The 9,782-nt window shown below is 35.6% G+C and overlaps 1 protein-coding gene across 1 annotated transcript in view; it reads left to right on the top strand.

The window, feature by feature from the left end:
* LOC108751966 (tyrosine-protein kinase-like otk) overlaps positions 1-9,782 on the top strand; it is a 59,343-nt gene that overhangs the window by 5,542 nt on the left and 44,019 nt on the right. The gene's annotated exons all lie outside the window — the stretch shown is intronic.

Here is a 9,782-nt window from a genome sequence, read left to right as displayed (position 1 = left end):
CCGCCCCCCCCCCCCCCCCCCCCGTCGATGAGGCCCGGAGATCTCTCCTTCGCTCTCCTCCTCCGTTTCTTACCAGCCTTAACTCGTTTACTTCCCTCTCCCGCGAACGACGGCTTTTTTTACACCGCTCGCCACTAAGAGCCCTTTGTACGCGGCCGGCGCGGCGCGCGCGTTTATTTTATACGCCGAATGTTATTCAGCGTGCTGCGCGATTACTCGCGGCGCGTTTCTCGTCTTCTTCCCACTCGCGGGTTATTAGCCTCTCGCTCGTTCTTTCTCTTCTCTCGTTCAGTCGTTGCGTGACGTAGCGTACGCGTGTCTCGCTGCAGGGAGCGGCAGAGGAAAGAGAGAGAGAGAGAGAGAGAGAGAGAGAGAGAGAGAGAGAGAGAGAGAGAGAAATCATATTAGCCCTTTGATCCCATGGGCTGCTGAAACGACTCCGGAAAGAAACAAAGAGAGAATGAGATGCTATAATAAAGACGCGGGTGGCGCGTAACATGTATAAAGAACGAAACCGACATTCTTTTTTTGGAGACGCCAGCCGCGACACGCGCACATACTCGGACACGTTGCAACTGCACTTGCGGCACGGAATGCGCGGATGCGCATCGCGAATGTACGTACAATTTCCATCCAATTATTTTTGAGCGTCTCAAGAACTCGCCGCGACGTCTTTCACGTTTCTCGCACGTATTTTTTTCTTTTCTTTTTTTTTTTTTGCGCACATAATTATATTCGCCCATAGAAAAAAATTATATTAGTAAAACAACTTTTAAACAGTAGAGAAAAACGTCTTGTTAATTCAATGAAAGAAATGCGCGATATTCTTGTTTTAATAAAATATTATTTGCTTAATTAATATTACGCTGAAAAAAACTTATTAAGTTTTAATAAATATTTATTTAAATAATACCTAACGAAATATTTAGTTAGAGTAAATAAATATTTATTCAATAAAACAGTAATACTTCATTCAAATTAATGATTTCAAATAAATACGTTTGCATTTAGTAAATATTTAATGCTGTTCAAATAAATATTTATTAAAATTTAACAAATTTTGTTTAGCGTGTCGTTGAATTAAACGAGATTGTTTTCGATTAGACTGCTTGGTTTACTGTTCACACGTCATTTTTTTTCGCGCATATATATAATATACTTCTAAAAATTGTTTGGCATTTTATTTTCACAAACTGAAATACCTCGTAAACTAGCTCTTTTAACCAGCAGAGAAAGACGTTGCACAGCTAGATAACGAATTACTAACGAGCGTCTGACAGCGCGGACAGATATCTCGGATTGATGTTATCTTGGGGACGTCCATTGGAGGACGAATTTTCTCGGTAACAGAACTTCTTCATCCGGCGTTTGTCGTCCCGTCGGCACGTGGAATCGTAAGATAAACCTTCTATCGTAGGAGATACCGAAATTCCGGCTCATCTTTCGGCAGGAAACACGCCTTTCTCGTCTCTCTCCGACGTCTGTTCCCTCCTGGCCGCGTCGATTGCGAGGTCACGGCGACTCAAAGCACGAGCGCAAGCGTTTGATGACCTCTGCGATAGCGCTCGGGAAACGCGGGTAATATATTTCGAAGAGCGAGAGCAAAGGGAGAGCGAAGTACCCAATCGACGACAACGGGTTCTTTGAAATTCATTCGCTCATATTGTCATTATGCATACTTACTCCGAAAATGGTACATTCCACACTCGTATCAAATCTCTCGTTTTTTTTCTTCTCTTATCGAACGAATTCTCTCTTTGACTGGTTTCTGCGAATGGGAATCGCGGACAGATTTGGCTTTTCTTGTATTTTTCCATAGAGTGTCATTGTATAACAATTACTTTCCAACGCGGTAACTTTGTTCCCAATCGCTTTCGCGATTCGTTCGATCAGCAGAGAGTCGAATAAGCAGATAGGACGATAATCATTTTTTTTTTTATATATATTAAAACGAATATAAAAATGAGATGAGTATAAAAATTGTAATATTATTTAAATCGCGAAAATAATTTAATTAATTTTAAAAACGAAAAAGATCTTTTCTCTTTGAGGGATAGATAATTATTTATTATTCAATCTTATCTATCGTATTTGCGAATTAGAAATAAATTCTGTACATTGTCTGCAGAAAATGATAGTACCATGGTAGAAATGTATACAGTTTTCTTTAGACATCCACATCCAATTACCATCAATATTACTGTACTCTTATTAGTTGTAGCAATACTGCATAGGAAATGGATAAGGATATGATAGAGTTTTATTTAGTGACTTAATTTTCCTGATAAAAATAAATTTCTTTTATTTTACTTTCATTTAGTGACGATAAGTCCACACAAGAGTCTTTCTATCTTTGTTATTTATCTTATCTTCTCTGAGTGCCAAGAAAGATAAAATCATTCTATCTTTCTTGGCTGTGTCGATTTGTGTCATTAATGTCCATTTTCACCAACGTAGATTAACTTTAATCTCGGTTCAACTTACTCTTTGTCTTTTTCTAATCTTTAGAATTAGAAAAAGACAAAGGAGAGCAATCTACGTTGATGGAAATAGGCATAAGGCTCAGTTTCACAACTCACGGTTAACTCTTAACTGAGGTTCAACTTTATGTCTCGTCTCTTTCCAATTCTAGCATTAAAAAGAGATGAGGAATAAATTAAACCTCGGTTAAAAGTTAACTATGAGTTGTAAAACCGCGGCTAAGAATGCGTTCCATTTTACAACGCTCGCGAGTATCATTTCATCTTTCTTGTCATCAAATATTAAACAAGGATGATGCATGTGAGTGTTTGCGGACCTTAAGTGGAATGTACCCTAAATGAAAAGCACCTTACATGTGCAATTTACGTAGACTTGTCCAGTTATTGTTTAGTATTAAAAGATTATCATTGATTAAAATACTGCGTAATCCATTTATTGTCCCTTTTTTGTTCAGTAAGTGGATTCAGATTTGCACATCTTTTGTTCGTAGTAACTGCAAGCGTTACATCTTGATTGGGATCTTAAGTAGTTTTACTTCAGTTATTAGAGGAGTTAATATAACTATCCAGTATTCGAAAAATACATGAAATTTCCACAAGGATAAGCTTCCAATTAACCAGTTTATTGATGGACCGAAATAAATGTTTTTCGTCAAAACTGAAAGCGAATAATTCCGTATATTACATGGAAGTTTATCTGTAAGGATTTTTTTTATCGCTGATGACGAATTCAGGGAAAAATTCAAAATAGCGGATCCAACATGGGGCGGCCACAAAAACATAGTCCTGGCACTTCTTTCCACTCGTATATAAGTCATTACCGAGTGAAATGGTTAAGCCAATTCTTGAGAAAATAACAGTGCTTGTCTTCATCGTTTCGGGGCACGTCATCAGCGTTTTATTTCTCTTTCTCTCTTGCTCTTCTCGCACATTTCCTCGGGGCAAGAGCAAACGGTTGCACTTCACCCTCGCTAAAAGGGCGTCAGTGTTCGCTGGGTTCTCGCGTCTCCTTGCTTTTGATTCTTTTTATCCTTCTGTACTTCCTGTTTTCTTTTTTTCTTTTAATAAACGCGTCTGTATACGCGTCCACGTCTCAGCACAGCTTCTCGGGAGCAGCGGCTCTCAGCACCAAAGCCGCGAGAGCATTCTAAGAGAGCGTGAACTTTTTATGGTACTCAAAATGTCTAGAAGGCGGAACGGTGAACACAATTATTTGTACCTAGCAATGTTTCGTGTAAAGACCATGACATGCGTGGAACACCCCTCGGCATCGAGGGGAGGGACAATCACTTACTGTAATCGTATAATGTTCCTGAAATCATAATATTTAAATGAAATCCTCATGTATATATAATCCGATAATTAAGTATGCAATCGAGAGAAAGCATTGTATAATATTAGATAAAATCGTTTATTTTACCAAATGACTTCATATGTAGTGAAGGAAATTCGTAATCAGATGAAATCGTATGAAACCGAATGAAGTCGTGTAATCTGTGGGACAATATTTTAGATAGTGGTTGCTCCCTCATTTGGTATGCCCCGTGAAAACACACGGCGATTCGTGCACGTGAGTGAGGGGGTGTTGTAGGATCGGTTAAAGTACGAAAGGGGGTGGGTGGGTGAATTTTTTTCTTTCACACGCGCGCGCGCGAGTTTCGTCCTAAATGATGACCCGCGCATAATTCATGTCCGTGCGGTTTACCGGCTGCGAACCGCGTGATAAAGTGCGCATTCTACGTGCACGCAATGAATTATGCATTCGCGTGCGTTACATATATCCGCGCTGGGAGCCATTCTAATTGATACAGGAAGTTTCTACTGCAAGGGGAAGAGAAACGCTGCGAGAACCTTTTGGGAAATTGGAAGGGTTCGATATATAAATATTACTATTATTCCGTTTATGTTTGCATTTTATAAGAAATTTGTCTAACAATATATATATATAAGGTATAATAAATATAAGATAATAAATTATACCTGGAGAAATCTGGAAAAGCTGGAATTTTCAAGGGATTTCTTTTTTATCATTGAGAGAGAGAGAGAGAGAGAGAGAGAGAGAGAGAGAGAGAGAGAGAGAGAGAGTGAGAGTGTGTCAGGGATTTTCATAGAATTCTATCTGTATTCATTTTTGAAATTTTATTTTTAAATTTAAATACTGTCTTTTTTGAAAATATTATTTCTTTGATCATTTTTTTTTTCAATAATGCAAAATATTGATAATTGATTTGCAACGAATATGGCATACACATCCGTGTATATTCACGTACATTCTCGTGTGTCTCGCGAGTTTTTATAAGAAAATTGGGATAATAATAGAATTAGAATATTAATAGACATACAGTTGTTCAGAACAAAGTATCTCATTGATATTATATATAGTGACTTTTATATACTATTTTAGGTTTCGTAACTCTAGTAGAAAGTGATAAATATAATCTCGTGTAATCTTATCTTCTACTATTCCTTATCTTCTACTAATTTACAATATACATAGTTCGTTTGCGTTGCTCTTTTCACTTCGATTTATTTCAAAGTTCTATTAAAAAATTTTCTGATTTTTTACCTGGAATTTTGTACAAAAATACGTAGAAAAACTCCGGGAATTCTCAAGTTATTTTTTTTTTACAGGATTTCAGTGAACACTTTGTAATTGCATATATTTATGAGCTTTGCACGTAATAATATATAATATAATTATTAGTCAAATTTAAAATCAATATTTAAAATATCAATAACTTGATTATATAACCTTCGTTACTCGCATGGATTGTTTCGGACATTTTAATTTTATAAATTCACTAAATGTATGAACGCTATTTGCACATGTATTTGATGTCAATCGTTTTAAAATTAAAAAAAACTATTTCTCTCTTTATGTGTAAAGGATAGAACAATTTTTACTTTAATTGTTAAATGTTTCATTGTCAGATCGTCAAAGAGAATAATAAAAATTGTGGTATAATGTTAGAATATCAGAAACGCCCTACACGTGAGTAATTAAAAAATCATATGAGTAAATAACGTAGAATTAATAGAGAGGAATGGTCTGTACACGTATCAAGATAATTTAATATTTTTCAATATTAACAACTTGTAACTTGATTTCATTATATTTTATCGAAAAATCGACTGTTATTAAGATTCCAATCGCACGGATGCACTTAAGCCGAATTGTCATTTTATCTGATTTAAACTTATTACGGATAATCTTATGGAAATGTGAAAACTCTTTAAGGTTCCAAAAGCAATCTTTCGATTTAAAAGATTGTCGTTACTGGGGTCGCGTGTACACATTGGGAAAAGGATTCGCTAGCATAACGAGCCAAGTTCCGCTTTTACCGGCACGAACTTTCTCCCTTCCAGACCTATGACGTCTGCGAGAGGGACCGTGCGCTATGTACCGCGAATAATAATCAAGAAGTGCTCCGATGAGAGGGACTGTGCTCATGAAACTACCCCAGACGGTTATGAGGAAACAACCCCTTGCGTCCGCGCCGAGACAAGTCATTTTCTTGTCGCTTTTGATTCACCGGAAGGAGTTGAAGAGAAATACATTTTATCATTATCTCGTGGCATCCTTAGAATTATTAAAGGATAAAATCCTAAGTATCTCGATAGTGGAATATATTTAAGTTACTTTAATCTTTTAATTACTGTAATCTTTTTGTTAATTAATTCTAGATTTTTATACGTTACGAAATTAGAGATTTATGATTATTTTCATATTTATTAATTTATTTTATTATATAAGAAATTTTCAAGAATATTATAGATGGAAAAAAAATGTAATGAGAGATGATATTTTGCTTTCATTTATAATAATCTCTAGGCTTTTATTCTATTATTTTTTATTAAAAATTCTTGTAATTTTATTTAATTAGCAGTTAAAGGTTAAAGGCGATTTTCTGGCCATCATCGTAAAACGGAGTTCTCTCTGATCTTTAATGTTTACGGGTCTTCAAATCTCCTTCGCCTCTTTTGAAATCCGTCACGTTACATCAACTGCCCTGCTGTACTCGACAATTCTACGTGTCACCGTGTAGATGTTGAACGTGTGCAAGCACTCAGCATCGGTCAATGTAGTTGAAAAATCGGACCGCTTGTGTAAACGTTATAAAGCGACGCGGCTGCAGCTGTCGTCGGCGCGGAGAAGAGTAAGAGAAAAGAGAAGCAGATATTTAGCCCTCTTTCTCGGGAAGGAAGCCAATCTTGAGAGTAGGTCGTAAAAGCGGTCGTGTTTACCCCTCGCGGAGGTTTCACGACCGGCAACCAAGACGACTAGCGTAAACGTGCATTCTTTTTTTAGGATGCAACGCAATTCTTCCTCCCACTTTTTTCCTCTTGCTGATAAAGATTGACATCGAACTGCATTCGATAAGATATCGCTTAATGATCGCATTGAAAAGGCGCCGTACTGTCGTAAAGTCTGCTGTATTAGTTGGAACTTCTCTAATTTCTCGTCGGGGAACTAACGAATGATAAGCTAACGATATTTTTGAAGAGCCTTTTGTGATCATGGACCGAAACATGGACCGCAGACTTGGCGTAGGAATGCATATTTTTGTGCTCACATTCATGTAGGTGACCAACTCTTGATCAACCAATTTTGGGGTATCAACCTTAACGTATCGAAACACAAAAATATACGTTGGATTATAAAAACACGTATACCTCACGTATATAATACTAAGCAAATTAAATAAAATATATATATAGCTATGTTAATAAAGGATTTATTTATTAATAAGATTAATAAGATTATAATAAAATGAAACGATGATCTACTACTGCGAATTAGTTAAAGTTAACCGTTGGTTAACTTAATAGGAGATTGGTGCAAAAGATCCTTATATTTATGAATTTTACGTCAATTTACATTATACATCTATATAAAAAGTCGAAAATCGGGATGTCCTGTAAAATTCGGGACAGTTAGTCACCCTAATTATAACGTATTGTTTATAATTCTATCAATATTGTCACGTCAATACCATCCACTGATCGCATACCAAAATCGGTGTACTAAATTTTTGTAATTTAAAATAGCAGTGCTTGTTGAATTCTATTTCTGCTTGTATGTACATTCACTTTAGATTTCGCAAAGTTTGTGTTTAGTGAATCAAGGGGAAAGCTTGTAAAGTACACAGATGTGTGCACGCTTCACTTTTTGACAGTTATAAAACTTAAAACATAGAACATATCGTGGCGGTATGATACTAAAGGAAATATCTGGATCCACAATTATAGATAGGGGAGACTTGCACGATCCGCGCGAAGATAAATAAAAGAGCTCGGGGTTTCGCTCTCTGATAGATTTATATGACTATGCGTTATATGGTTCCCAGCGCACACGGTGTGACGGTTAAATAGTGTTCAGGGTCACTACGGGACATTTGTTACTAGTCGGAATAAATTACATGCTGAATGTTAGGGAGACTATTACTTATTGTTATATTTTATATTCAGTAAGACAACATTCCATAACAATACTGACAATGAAAACAATCGTGAATGTCAGATTTGAACGTAACAGTGCGGTAGGAATAAGTAAACCAACTTGTTTGTGTGATTTAAATGTCAGCAACGTTTCGCATTACTCTTCCACGAATTCATCGATTGTTTACTATAAATTAGAGGCTCGATAATGAAGTTTAGCCTTGAACGATTTTGCCAAAGTTCGACGAGAAAGAAAAATACACACACACACACACACACACACACACACACACACACACACACACACACACTATTTCACTCTAACTTATATTATTTCAGTTTTATAATCTTAATCCTCCGTCAGCAATGTGAAATTTTTACTCTTCGTCCGTAATCTGTGTATAGTATAAATATTTTAAAAAAGTCACACACTTGTGAAAACTTTAATAATAAATTTGTATTATCATATATAAGTTGATCTATCAGAATCTACAAGTTGACTGTACCTTATTAAGTCCAATACTGCGATAGAAAGTTAATTAATCCTGGCTATACACACTGGAGTCCCAGAAATCTCAATGCAATTTGCTAAATCGAGATTTTTTTCGTGTTTCTGAGCTTTTATTTTTTTTTTTGAATCTATTTATCTCGAAGCTTTTTAATGCTGTCGACTTTTACACATTATGTATTTGTTAAGTAGTAATTCAATCAATTTATTATTTAATTCTGCAATAAATTGTCCATCGGTTGAAAAAAAATTAATTGAAGTATGTACATTTTTATGGAAGTTACGGTAACAAATATGAATGGGGTCCCAGGAATCCCGAGTATGTATATCAAGGGTAAAAAAAAGAGTACAGCTAGGATTAATATCATAGACTAAAACAGTCTAAGGAGCCTATTCTGTATCTCTTAACGTCTGTAACTGTAGCGTTATAGTGTCGTTGCGCAGGTTGTGCTTGGTGAAAAAGCTGCGCAACGATATTGTAATGCAGTCGTTAAGAGTTACAGAATAGGTTCTTCAATTAGAGTGAGATTATAGTACGTGCGTACGTGTGTGTGTAGGGAGAAGACAGTACACATACACAGTAAAAACATTTTTTATTTGTGTTGAGAATGGTCCACTCAAGTTCTTGTTAAAATTTGGTGTTGAATTTTTCACGTATTTGAATTAATTTTATATAATGTAATTATATTATTTAAAATATTTTGTGTGCGATTGATGTTTAACATTTCTTATTGATTCAGTATTGCGTCAAAATAACACAATTTATGAGTAAGTGTTTATATAATAAAAATATAATATGTTTAAAACGTAAATTTTTAGATAAATGGATAAAATGCGTGTTGATTTAGTAAATAAATATGTATAATTACATTTAAAAAATATCCTACGGTTTGCTTACAAATTGTGTTAGTATTATTTTTTTGTTATTTTTCACATAATATTTGTTATATTGTTTTTCTAACGTATTTATCTTGTTAACACAAAAATTTGAGTAGACCGTAGGACATGTGAAATGTGTTAAATTTAAATGTGATAAATTTTCCAACTGTACTCTCACAGGATATTGATAAAATCGTTCGTAGTCCGAACTCTGTTGTATACTACAAATGATCAAAGCCAGCTTTGATTGAAGATCAGTTCTTCCATAAGTATAGTCTTGAAAATTTGAGCATGAAGTACCCATATCATAATACAGGCGAGATACATAATATTTCATGATAGCGACCGCAGATTAATTATTCCTAGACTTCCACAAACGCGATAACGTTGCGTAAATGGGAGATCGATGGTGTACGAGAGACGGCGAACCGTACGGGTGCAGTCAGCGTACACGGTGCAACATACATACATACGTG

The sequence above is a fragment of the Trachymyrmex septentrionalis genome, unplaced genomic scaffold, assembly GCF_001594115.1.
Source record: "Trachymyrmex septentrionalis isolate Tsep2-gDNA-1 unplaced genomic scaffold, Tsep1.0 scaffold53, whole genome shotgun sequence".
NCBI classification, from domain to species: domain Eukaryota; kingdom Metazoa; phylum Arthropoda; class Insecta; order Hymenoptera; family Formicidae; genus Trachymyrmex; species Trachymyrmex septentrionalis.
The sequence above is the reverse complement of the archived record's forward strand: the minus strand, read 5'-3'. Positions and strand labels throughout refer to the sequence as shown.